The 14114-nt window shown below is 43.5% G+C and overlaps 1 protein-coding gene across 1 annotated transcript in view; it reads right to left on the bottom strand.

The window, feature by feature from the left end:
• Window positions 1-14114, bottom strand: part of LOC126162095 (kinesin-like protein KIF19) — a 585325-nt gene that overhangs the window by 543433 nt on the left and 27778 nt on the right. The gene's annotated exons all lie outside the window — the stretch shown is intronic.

Consider the following 14114-nt stretch of genomic DNA (forward strand, 5'->3'; position numbering starts at 1 on the left):
CGTATAGTACAGACCCCTATCTGGTGCCATTTCTTCTACAGGAAGGTGACGTGATTTTTCAGCACGACAATGCCCGCCCATTTACGGCTGCTGCGACGTGGCGTGCTCTCCGTACAGTATAACAACTGTCCAGCCCAGCAAAATCAGATGATCTCTCATCGATGATGAAGGGGGAACCTACTCGTTCTGCAGGGCCTGGAAGAACCATTGCCGAATTGCAACAGAAGGTGGTCATTTGCATAGAGTACACGTCTTAGTTGCCGGCAGAGATGTGGCGGGCGGGGGGGGGGGGGGCGAACGTCGTATATTGATATGAATGTTTCGGCACCATTTACTGTGACGTGCGTGTATCATCACATACTTCTGCAATGGTGCACTGTCTGCCACATCACCTGTCAATAAAATGACCCTGTCCTTGAGGGGGTTGCACTTTTTTCCGGCAGTGTGTTACAACATAACCCGCAAATTAAAAAAACAGCGGCTCGCAGCCGCTCACACGTCTATAGAGGTAGCACAATGAAGTGCGGGAACAATCCGTCGACGCCCACCTTGCTGAGTTTTTCGGTAAAACTTCTTACAACACAGCAGAAAAATATTTCATTCCTGCCATAAAAGTATAAGGAGCTCTATTTTAATGACGTCTTTGTCTTATTGGAAACAGAAAATATTGACAAGGGATTTCAGATCGATTCCGTATTTCTCGATTTCCGGAAGGCTTTTGACACTGTACCACACAAGCGGCTCCTGGTGAAATTGCGTGCTTATGGAATATCGTCTTAGTTATGTGAATGCATTTGTGATTTCCTGTCAGAGAGGTCACAGTTCGTAGTAATCGACGGAAAGTCATCGAGTAAAACAGAAGTGATTTCTGTCGTTCCCCGAGGTAGTGTTATAGGCCCTTTGCTGTTCCTTATCTATATAGGGTGTTACAAAAAGGTACGGCCAAACATTCAGGAAACATTCCTCACAAATAAAGAAAGAAAATATGTTATGTGGACATGTATCCGTAAATGCATACTTTCCATGTTAGAGCTCATTTTATTACTTCTCTTCAAATCACATTAATCATGGAATGGAAACACACAGCAACAGAACGTACCAGCGTGACTTCAAACACTTTGTTACAGGAAATGTTCAAAATGTCCTCCGTTAGCGAGGATACATGCATCCACAATCCGTCGCATGGAATCCCTGATGCGCTGATGCAGCCCTGGAGAATGGCGTATAGTATCACAGCCGTCCACAATACGAGTACGAAGAGTCTCTACATTTGGTGCCGGGGTTGCGTAGACAAGAGGTTTCAAATGCCCCCATAAATTAAAGTCAAGAGGGTTGAGGTGAAGAGAGCGTGGAGGCCATGGAATTGGTCCGCCTCTACCAATCCATCGGTCACCGAATCTGTTGTTGAGAAGCGTACGAACACTTAGACTGAAATGTGCAGGAGCTCCATCGTGCATGAAGCATGTCGTACTTGTAAATGCACATATTCTAGCACCACAGGTAGAGTATCCCGTATGAAATCATGATAACGTGCTCCACTGAGCGTAGGTGGAAGAACGTGGGGCGCAATCAAGACATCACCAACAATGCCTGCCCAAACGTTCACAGAAAATTTGTATTGATGACGTGATTGCACAATTGCGTGCGGATTCTCGTCAGCCCACACTGTTGATTGTGAAAATTTACAATTTCATCAATTTGATCCGTAAAGAGAACATTTGCACTGAAATGAGAATTGACACATTATTGGATGAACCATTCGCAGAAGTATACCCGTGGAGGCCAATCATCTGCTGATAGAGCCTGCACACGCTGTACATGGTACGGAAACAACTGGTTATCCCGTAGCACTCTCCATACAGTGACATGGTCAACGTTACCTTGTACAGCAGCAAGTTCTCTGACGCTGAATTAGGGTTATCGTCAACTGCACGAAGAGTTACCTCGTCCATTGCACGTGTCCTCGTCTTTAGTCGCGAGTCATAGGCTGCAATGTTCTTACTCCCTAAGACGCCGATCAATTGCTTCGAACGTCTTCCTGTCGAGACACCTTCGTTCTGGAAATCTGTCTCGATACAAACGTAACGCGCCACGGCTATTGCCTCGTGCTAATGCATACATCAAATGGGCATCTGCCAACTCCGCATTTGTAAACAATGCACTGATTGCAAAACTACGTTCGTGATGAACACTAACCTGTTGATGCTACGTACTGATGTGCTTGATGCTAGTACCGTAGAGCAATGAGTCGCATGTCAACACAACCACCGAAGTCAACATTACCTTCCTTCAATTGGGCGAACTGGCGGTGAATCGAAGAAGTACAGTACATACTGACGAAACTAAAATGAGCTCTAATATGGAAATTAAGCGTTTCCGGACACATTTCCACATAACATCTTTTCTTTATTTGTGTGTGAGGAATGTTTCCTGAAAGTTTGGCCGTACCTTTTTGTAACACCCTGTACAAACGATTTGGGAGACAATCTGAGCATCCGTCTTCGGTTATTTGCAGATGACACTCGTTTATCGACTAAAAAATTCATCAGAATATCAAAACAAACTGCAAAACAATTTTGAAAAGATATCTGAATGGTGCGAAAAGTGGGAGTTGACCCTAAATAACGAAAAATGTGAGCTCATCCACATGAGTGCTAAAAGGAACTCGTTAAACTTTGGTTACACGATAAATCTGTCTAATCTAAACGCCGTAAATTCAACTAAATACCTAGGTATTACAATTACGAACACCTTAAATTGGAAGGAACACATAGAAAATGTTGTGGGGAAGGCTAACCAAAGACTGCGTTTTATTGGCAGGACACTTAAAAAATGTAAAAGATCTACTAAGGAATCCGCCTACACTACTCTTGTCCGTCCTCTTTTAGAAAACTGCTGCGCGGTGTGGGATCCTTACCAGATAGAACTGACGGAGTACATCGAAAAAGTTCAAAGAAAGGCAGCACGTTTTGTATTATCGCGAAATATGGGAGAGAGTGTCACAGAAATGATACAGGATTTGGGCTGGACATCATTAAAAGGAAGGCGTTTTTCGTAGCGACGGAATCTTCTCTCGAAATTCAAATAACCAACTTTCTACTCCGAATGTGAAAATATTTTGTTGACACCGACCTACATAGGGATTACCACGATAAAATAAGGGAAATCAGAGCTCGTACGGAAAGATATTGGTGTTCATTCTTTCCGCGCGCTATACGAGATTGGAATAATAGATAATTGTGAAGGTGGTTCGATGAACCCACTGCCAGGCACTTAAATGTGATTTGTAGAGTATTCATACAGATATAGATGTAGCTGAGTCTTCTGAGACTCTGAATGGTGGCCAAGGCGCTGAAATGCAGTATTGTGGTACAATATACGCTGCTGAAACTGCTGTTAGGATTTGATCTCAGTCAGTGAAGCCCATGATACCACCTTAGTAAACAGAGCTAAATTGGCATCTTTTGTATATTTTGTTGCAATTTGCCCTGTCATAGTAACTAAACCGCAAACATGACAAACTCTTTCTATATTATCCACCGCGTGTTATCTTTCATGTAAGTGGCTGTTCCATAAAGGTTCCTCCTATAATTTTGCCTTAATTTCCGTTTGTGTTGAAGACTTCACGACATTTTCAGCGGTTGCAAATCATTCGTATCTTCATTTTCCTTTTACCCCTATTATACTTAATTTTCCTAGGTTACAATAATATATATGTGAAAATGTAATTTCAAATAAAATTTCATACACATATGAGCTGCAGATCTATAAACAGGTCATGAAATGTACTTAAAAATAAAACAGAACCAGATTCTCAAATTAATTATTTGATGAAGTGATGTCCTAAGCCTCTACATGCTGCGACCTAACGTGGTAATAGATTTTAGATGTGTCTTTCAGCAGCTTCTGTCCTAGTCATGAGTTCAAATTTATTGAATGAATTATTTAATATGGGTCGATTTATAGGTTATGAGCCAGTTTTCAGAGCAGTAGATACTTGTAAGATAACTGATTATCAGCCACAAGGACACTTACGAATCAGAGCTTGGAAAATATTACTAAAGGACAAAGCCTTTGGGCATAATGAGAGTTTCTTTCTAAGTTGAAATAAACTGAATGAATAATGTAACTTTTTTTCTTCATTCGTTGTATTAATTTTAAAATAATTCATTCCTTTATTCCATTATACTGCTAGATACATTCAGCTCATGTGCCACTTCGACGAGACACATGTATAAAACCACACATTTGGTCCGTTACGAAGTCAGTTCATAACCACTGGTTTAGTTAGGAAGTGTTTTAGTCAGTTTCCTCGCATGTAACACTTAAAGAAACTAGTACAGCTAACATGAGTTCACCCTTCACAGCGAGCTCGTATGAGTACATTATTCCAGGAGGTAGCAAGTAGTAACTTTCACGTCATGACCAGTACCTCATATTTTACTTTCCATGGCTTGTTACAAATACGGAGAAATACAGAAGTTAGGAGTGGATGTCAAGGTAAATAACTGACACTGCAAAAAATAAACTAGATAAAAATAGTAGCTCAAAATCATATAGATCGATTTTTCGATCATTGTGCTAATGGGCATTAATTTACAAATCAGTAATGACACGTACACAGAGTGTACACTCACATGCAAGAAAATATCGGCATTGAACTGTAGTTCACTGAAGGAATCGTAGCAAGCCGAGCGAAAATAGAGGGACGCTACAGTACAATACGCAAAATATGACTGGAGGAAAATTTTTTACCGGTTTACAATACGAATAATAAATAGCCACAAAATTTGTGTCTACGTGTATAATATATATAGGTGTAATCTCTTCTTTATGGCACGTCTGAAAGAACAGACACCATTTTTGATCCAGCAGCCATTATGAATTAAGACACAAAGGAATCACATACGCCCGGCCGGGGTGGCCGAGCGGTTCTGTGTGCTACAGTCTGGAACCACGCGACCGCTACGGTCGCAGGTTCTAATCCTGCCTCGGGCATGGATGTGTGTGATGTCCTTAGGTTAGTTAGGTTTAAGTAGTTCTAAGTTCTAGGGGACTGATGACCTCAGAAGCTAAGTCCCATAGTGCTCAGAGCCATTTGAACCATTTGAATCACATACATTAGCTACAAGCAGGCATTGATTGGAATCAAGGGGGAAAGTTGAAAATTTGTGCCAGTCCAGGAATCAAACCCGGGTCGCCTGCTTACTAGTAAATGCCCTGACAATTAAGCCATTAGGACACACTTATGAGTGAATCTGCACGGTCTACAGTAGCACGCCACCCGTCAGGCCCAAATTCTCACCTTGGCCACACAGTACTAATATAGTGTCGTTTGCCTGTTATCCTCATAACTCGCGGGATTTCGCCAGACTCCCGTCTGGTGTGCTTCTACACTGAGGATATCGCTGGCCGTCTAGCCCTAATTATATTAATTATAGAATTAAGGCGAGACGGCCAATGATCTCCTCAGTGTAGGTGTACTTCAGGCTCGAACTCTTACGGGAATCGGCGAAATGTCGCGAGTAGTTAGGATGATGGGAAAAGGGCTCTACATTAGTAGTGTGTGGATAAGTTGATAATTTGGGTCTGACGGGAGTCGTGCTACGGTATCCCGTGCAGTTGCGCTGATAACTGTGTGTGGATGGCTTAGTGGTCAGAACATCTACCTTGTAAGCAGGCGACCCGGGTTCGATTCCTGGGCAAGCACAAATTTTCAACTTTCCCCCTTGATTTCAATCAGTTCCCACTCGCAGCCGATATATGTAATTCCTTTGTGTCTTTATTACGTCTATAATGCCTCGACACTAAATTGCAGAATTAAGTATACATTGCAATAATAGTAGATGATAGAGTACACAGAGCACAAACAATATTCCTTTCACCATACAGATAAATATTTCCCGGTTAAATTTCAGTTCCATTATCCGATGAAGGAAGGATACGATTCAAAGGTCTACGTCTTACCTGATGTAGAGGGTCGTTATTAGAGAATTCCAATGTACGAAAACCTGTAGCGTACGGTGCTTCAGACATTCTGGCCGAGCGCTCTCGCAGTAATACGTTCTGAGAGGCTTTGGGCCATAGTAAGAGCACTCGGTCATCATAGAAGTCATCTACATCGAGAACTGGCAAGTAACACGAGACTGCATATAACGATTCCAACCGTAGTCGTCATTGATTTTTCAGTCAGGGTTTCGCTGCCAAAAGGAATAGGTACACGCAATCGACGGTGATGCCAATACCTGGAGGGTTTTTGTTGATATCCCCATGCGAGGCTGCAACGCTGCACCAAAGCTCGAGGTGCTACTCCATATGCCACATAGATGAGGTGCCTGTCATTACTTGCTTGGATAATACTTCATGATCTTCTGTTTTCATTGTTCACAAGCTTAGCACCTCCTGTTTCGCTCACGTAGACTGTATTGTCTGCACAGACTTTTTTGTTTTTCTTTAATCGAATTTGTATGTTGTTACACTACGCCCATTTCTCATTTGTAAATCTTCATACTATTAGCACCTCCTGTTTCGCTCACGTAGACTGTATTGTCTGCAGAGACTTTTTTGTTTTTCTTTAAGCGAATTTGTATGTTGTTACACTACGCCCATTTCTCATTTGTAAGTCGGCATACTATAAAAGTGTTAGTGACCCTTTATGATTCTGCCAGTCTTCGCATAATTACAGCGGGTTTAATTTAATTTCATATGGTGAATTAAAAAAAGAAAGATGCAAATCGGATAAGTGGTTTATAGTTACTATCGCCAGCCTTAATACCGGTACAGAATTCTCAAGTCTCAAATTAATATTCCTGTACGTGCGAGCATTTCAACATGGTTTCCATGTTGTTATCAGTAATGATTAGTTGGCATAATAATTACAACAAAAGTAATTTTATAAACATATATAAGGCCTACGGAAAAATTAATGAATTGAAGATCCGTTTCTTTTTCCATGCAATTTTGACAAAGCTGATTTGTCACAGCTTTGTCTGATTTAGTTCGCAAACCGCAACTTCTTCTAAACTCTTCACGCTGAGGTCCTAGAAGCATGGTCTTTCCCGAATAAACTTCTGACTAAACAGCGGTTCTGCTTTCATGATGACATATTTTATAAAACTTCTCATCCCCTGTTTCAGTCCCTTAGAAGACGTATTTTTTATTCCTAACAGAGAAGTCAAATACCAGTTTTCATAGATGTAGTTTTAAAAATGCGTTAGTAATTCTTTGATAATGATCTATTAATCTTTCAAAATCTTTCACTCACTATTTCATCCCCTTAGGGGTTGAATTTAAAAAAAAGCTGAAACAACTTTTTTTTCAGACCGATAAACCAAATGTAGTTCTAAATTCAAAATTGAGTACTAGCGCCTATTTTTCAAAAAACCTTTGTGGTGGAAATTCGAAAAAATCCGTTCTTAAACGATTTCTACAGTATAATATCAATATCGTCACCAAATTTGAAGTTTCCATCCTTAGCGATTTGGGCTGGGCAATGATGAGACAGTGAATCAGTCAAACGCTTCCTGTTGTTGCATAAGGAAATTACACGTCTTTGAGCCACACTTCGAACGTCCATGAGTAAAAACCACCCTGTTCATAATTAAATGCAACTTCAACAAAGAAAAATTAAAGCTCACGTCCTCAGGAAGACGGATAATCTCTCCATCTGAACATCGTACCATTTTCCGGTGGGTCGCCTTTGATGTTGATGACATATAATACTATGCTGTACAAACATATGCCTATCAGACAAAAATTCCCTCAGTTCGACTGTCAAAGCTGACCCCCAACAGTTCTTAGGGTGTTAATCAAAAAATGGTTCAAATGGCTCTGAGCACTATGCGACTTAACTTCTGAGGTCATCAGTCGCCTAGAACTTAGAACTAATTAAACCTAATTAACCTAAGGACATCACATACATCCATGCCCGAGGTAGGATTCGAACCTGCGACCGTAGCGGTCGCGCGGTTCCAGACTGATGCGCCTAGAACCGCACGGCCACTCCGGCCGGCGGTATTAATCAGTCCTCATTTCAAGTATAAGTATACGTCTCTTCTCTTCTTTTGCTACACTTTCATTATCTTCAACTTTAATCCTAGCGTAATAAGACTCCAAAAATAGTGTGATATTTTTATTTCAGTTCTGCTACCGGATACCTTTACTGTCGCTACGTAGCCCTGACGGAAGAATGCGTCATTTGCTTGTGAATAATGCTAGCTTCGTTCTATGTATATTAGCATTTTTTGAACTATTTGTGAGTTGTATTTCTAAGGTGAGGATGGGGAACCATCCTCCGGTTCGCTTAGACGAATGTAAAAAAAAAAAAAAAAAAAAAACCTGTCTAAAAACCGCACTCAGGTTGGACAGATTGTCAGACCGGTGTCCTTAATAGGTCGCTGAGACTCGATCGAACTGTGACTCACCACCCAATCTAGCAAGAGAGTGCGTAACGTTAAGCTGTACAGACATGTATTATGTCTATGGTTCTTTTCATTTACGTGTCATTTTATTTTTACAAGCACTTCCACGTATTGCTGTTGCAAGTAATGTGTAACTAAACCCACGTAACTGACTAGGCTCCTGACAAAGGTAAAATAAGTACACCTATTTGAAGAATCTCTTTTGTCATTCTTCATTATATCTGGTCACGAGCTGTTCGGTGCGGATCTTCACAGTGAAATTCTTGTGATAGTAATGTTCATGTTGCAGTTGATTGAGCGTACACGCAGTTCGCCAATGGAACCACCTGTAGCCCTGTGAGTCAGTAACGTCACTGAACACACAGCTGCAGAAGATGCGGAAATGTGCGTCACTCTTGGTTTCTGCTTCCTTTTACGACTTCTTTAAAGTGCTAATAATAGAGAACAACAGAATAACAGCTATTTTCACCTGTACCGAGACCATTTCTTTCAGCTCCAGCCGTCCGAAACAGATCATAAATTGCAAACTGAAATGTACAAACTGGCGCCAGTAGGTCGGTTACACTTTGAAAGTTAATTGGTCGGCATGTGGTATGTGAATTTTCCAAACGGGAAGCTCTGCTGCGTGCAGATCCCAATTAAACGGGTTATCATGACTCTGGCTGCCGATCTACGAACGGAAAACACCCTACGCTGCAACAGTCGGTTTATATGGTCGCAGCGTTGCGGTGCGGGACGCGTAAATCACGAGATCCAGAGGCGCGTGCTCGGCTTTAGGCTTTCTTCGGCGGCGGACAGTCAATTGCCCAAGGGCAGAGCAGCCGCCCAGCTACCGGTCAATACCCCAGCCAGCCACGCTGCCGAGGCGAAGCGGAGCCACGTGCTCCGCCACGGATGCTACTAGCATATCCACCCAGTACCCAAATGTCCCCTACTTCACGTCCTGAACTTAATATCTACATCGTCAGCAGTCGCACGGAGAGATATCTGAACTGTTTATCTATCGGCCGACTTATGTCCATCAATTTTCCGTTGATCGCTTGTCCTTCGAAAGACTTCACCATATTTTTTGTAGATTCTGGCGTCTCTTCACCGTAAACAAGAACATCCAGGTTAACTGCAACTCCTAAGCGGACGCATCTAAATGAAGATAATAGTTCAGGTACATGAGAATGCATTAATGATTTGAGGTTGTACAGGATAGTTATAGGTAAACTTTCACTACTTGAGCCAGTGTCGCCGTGAAACTACACTGAAGCGCGAAAGAAACAGATATAGGCATGCGTATTCAAATACAGAGATACACAAACAGGCAGAATACGGCCCTGCGGTCGGCATCGCCTATACATAACAAGTGTCTGGCGCAGTTGTTAGATCAGTTACTGCTGTTACAATGGCAGTTTATCAAGATTTAAGTGAGTTTGATCGTGGTGTTATAGTCGGCGCTCGAGCGATGGGACACAGCATCTCCGAGGTAGCGATGAAGTGTGGATTTTCCCGTATGATCATTTCACTAGTGAACCGTGAATATCAGGAATCGGGCAAAACATCAGATATCCAACTCCGCTGCGGCCGGAAAAAGATCCTGCAAGAACGGGACCAATGACGACTGTAGAGAATCATTCGACGTGACAGAATTGCAACCCTTCCGCAAATTGCTGGGCCATCAACAAGTGACAGCGTGAGAACCATTCAACGAAGCATCGTCGATGCGGCCTTTCGGAGCCGAAGGCCTGCTCGTGTACCCTTGACGACTGCACGACACAAAGCTTTACGCCTCGCCTGGGCACGTCAACACCGACATTGGATTGTTGATGACTGGAAACATGTTGCCTGGTCGGACGAGTCTCGTTTCAAATTGCATCGAGCGGATGGACGTGTACGAGTATAAAGACAACCTCATGAATTCATGGATCCTGCATGACACCAGGGGACTGTTCAAGCTGGTAGAGGTTCTGTAATGGTGTGGGGCGCGTGCAGCTGGAGTGATATGGGACCCTAGATACGTCTAGATACGACTTTGATATGTGACATGTACGTAAACATCCTGTCTGATCACCTGCATCCATTCATGACCATTGTCCATTCCGACAGACTTGGGCAATTCCAGCAGGACAATGGGACACCCCACATGTCAATAATTGTTTTAGAGTGTCTCCGGGAATACTCTCCTGAGTTTAAACACTTTCTCTTGCCACCAAAATCAGCAGACATGAGCATTATTAAACATATCTGGGATGCCTTGCAACGTGCTGTTCAGAAGAGACCTCCAGCTCCTCGTACTCTTACGGATTTATGGACAGCCCCGCAGGATTCATGGAGTCAGTCCCCTCCAGCACTACTTCAGGCATTAGTTGAGTTCGTGCCATGTCGTGTTGCGGCTGCCAGGTCTACCAATTTCTTTGGCTCTTCAGGGTATTTACCGTACGGGGACCCAACTTCATAGGAATGATATTCAAACAATGCGCTGCAGCATTCGCATTGTTAGTAGTGTTCCTGAGTTGCCTTTAGGCGCCGGTACTGGTAAGGTGACGTGCGGTAGCCGGCCGTTGTGGCCGAGCGGTTCTAGGCGCTTCAGGCCGAAACCGCGTGGCTGCTGTGGTCGCAGGTTAGAATCATGCATGGGGTATGGATGTGTGTGGTGTCCTTAGGTTAGTTAGGTTTAAGTAGTTCTAAGTTCTAGGGGAATGATGACCTCAGACGTTAAGTCCCATAGTGCTCAGAGCCATTTGAACCATTTTTTGACGTGCGGTTGAAACACAAGCATCAGTTTGCGTTACAGCTGCAGACAGTCAACGTGGGTCTGGACAAGGTGAGCAGACCTTTACTCGTAAAGCTGTTTTATCAAAACAACAACGTTAGTACTGCTGTTCTTCGCGAGAATAGAAGCATTCAACGAATACAGAGAGGTCCTCTTTCCGTACCGGTGTTGAAGACCATGATTCGGAACTTCGAATTAGCCGGAGATTTGGGAACCGATCCTGGCAGTCGCCGTCGGCCAATTGCGCCACAAATTGTTGAAGAAATTACTGTTGCCACGGCTGAGGAAGCTGAACGTAATGTGCATTCTTCAAGCAGTGCATGAAATGTATCACGACAGTTGAACACCCAAAGTCCAAAATCCCACACGAAATGTTTCGGGCAGCAGTGGAGCGATCTCTAGTGAGATTCCAGGCTGTCGTAGACGCGTATGCTTGTCATTTTGAGCAACGTTTGTAGCCAGGTACGTAAACGTGATCGCAGTTAACAACCGTTACCGTTTCATGTGAAAATTAAAATGTGTTATTGCTCTTTCGCGTCTTTATATATGGTTGTATCGTTGTCCTACGATAATTCGTTTTCTCGAGGGCTCTCTCAACTAGCTAAAGTTTACTTATAACCACTTTGTCATCATCAGTCCAATGACTGATCTGATGCAATTCTCCATATCGTATGAAAAGACTATACCCATTAGAACCTGCTTGTTGTAGTCTCATCTTCGTCTCCCTCTAAGTTTTCCTCGACTAAGAAATTTATTCCTTATGATATGCCGAGTGAGTCAGGTGTTCCTTTTAGCCTTGTTGTGTTCTTACGTCCCAAATTCGATTCAGTTCTTTTTCATTACTAACCTGGTCTACCCGTCTACGAGGAGCGTTCGATAAGTAATGCAACACAATATTATTCTGAAAGCAGCATGGCTTTATTCAGGTTTCGAGCATACGGTATTACTCCTCCACTATTTTGGCTACTTTTCAACACAATCTCCGTTCAGTGAGACAGCCGTACGCCACATTTCTGGGAGGGCCTGCATGCCCAGACGGCATTACTCTACTGTTCGACGTGAGAGCCAACGTCTTGCTGCATCAATCACCTCCCCATTGCTTATGTGCTGATTCCTGCGGAGTGCAACCTTCATTGTGCACAGATGATCCTTCGTTGCTCTTTATGATCCTCTATTAGGTGGGGAAGAACCCAGAGGTGACACCGCTTTGAGTATCCCAAATGGTGAACGAGTGTTCCAGCACCACCAAAAGAGACGTCCAGTTGTGCAGCGAATGAGGGTGTCCGCACGTTCCAACTTTGCAGGAGTCACAGCTGTATGCTGGCGGCCGGCACGCGGAAGATCGGACAGGTTGGCGCGACGTTGTTGCGATCATGACGGACCCTCACCCAACAACAAACCGTGCTTTTGTTCACTACCAGGTCTCCGCGGACATTCTGCATGCGCCTATGAATATCTGCGATGCTGTAGTTTTCCTCCAAAAGAAACTCAATGACAACTCTCTGCTTGGACCTACGCCGGCCGATGTGGCCGAGCAGCTCTAGGCGCTTCAGTCCGGAACCGCACTGCTGCTACGGTCGCAGGTTCGAATCCTGCCTCGGGCGTGGATTTGTCAGTAGGTTAGTTAGGTTTAAGTAGTTCCAAATCTAGGGGACTGATGGCCTCAGATCTTAAGTCCCATAGTGCTCAGAGCCATTTGAACCATTTCCTTGGACCGCACAACCGTTATAGACGCCATTTTGAAGGCTTCATGAAGCTATAGCGGCTGAAGCGAGAGTATTCCACAGTAGCTCACAACGAATTCTGCATTTTTCACTCCTATAATCACCGAGGAAAAAATGTTACTTTACTTATTGAATGACCATCATATTTTCCGGCACTCGTGTGTAGCAGTACGAGGTGAAGACATAATGTTTTAATTATGAGATAGAAAAAATAAAATTATCTAATTACTTTTTGCTTGTTTCCAGGTGCAAGCCTGTTGACTGGTACACACTGAAATCCCCGCGCAACTGTACTGTAGTACGCCACTACAGGATCTAACGCAAAATGGTGCTGCCCACATTTTACGAAATGCAGTATCGTGCCGTAATTTGTTTACTGCATTTGAAGAAGAACAACGGTGCAGGAAAATGGTTCAAATGGCTCTAAGCACTATGGAATTTAACATCTGGGGTCATCAGTCCCCTAGACTTAGAACTACCTAAACCTAACTAACCTAAGGACATCACACACATCCATGCCCGAGGCAGGATTAAAACCTGCGCCGTAGCAGCAGCGCGGTTCCGGACTGAAGCGCCTAGAACCGCTTGGTCACAACGGCCGGCCAACGGTGCAATAGTCCATGCTGAGTTGATGCAAGTGTACAGTAAAAATTCACCATCGTATGACCACTGGTTATGCACCGCAGACGTTCTCATTATCTGAATGACGAGGAACGAAGTGACAAACCATCTCTCTGTGAGCAACCGGAAACGCAGGAGAATTTGAGGCTGCGTTATTGGAAGTCGGGTGCAGCTCATCCGATGCGACAATCGAAAAAGTAAAAACCGGTGATGGATCGGTTTTCGATACACTGCTGGGTTCTGCGACTGCTCACAAGCATTCAAAGAGACTGCAGAATAGAGGCAGCAGCAGATATGTTACAGCTGTATCAGGCCAATCCATATCGCTTCTTTAGCTGTCTAATAACCATGGACAAATTCTGGATGCACAGTATGTCCCCAAGACAAACGAGGAAGGTAATCGGTGGAAACACGTGGATTAAGTGGATTAAAATGTCATCGAAAAACGTTAAAGGCAAATATTTTAATTGCCAGCGTCATCACCGCCCGGCCCAAGCCGCTAAGGATAGAAACTTGAAATTTGGGAAGGGTATGGATCTCATACTGTAGGCATCGTTTAAGAAGAGATTTTTCGAAATTCCCCCCCCC

Source organism: Schistocerca cancellata, chromosome 2 (genome assembly GCF_023864275.1).
Source record: "Schistocerca cancellata isolate TAMUIC-IGC-003103 chromosome 2, iqSchCanc2.1, whole genome shotgun sequence".
NCBI classification, from domain to species: domain Eukaryota; kingdom Metazoa; phylum Arthropoda; class Insecta; order Orthoptera; family Acrididae; genus Schistocerca; species Schistocerca cancellata.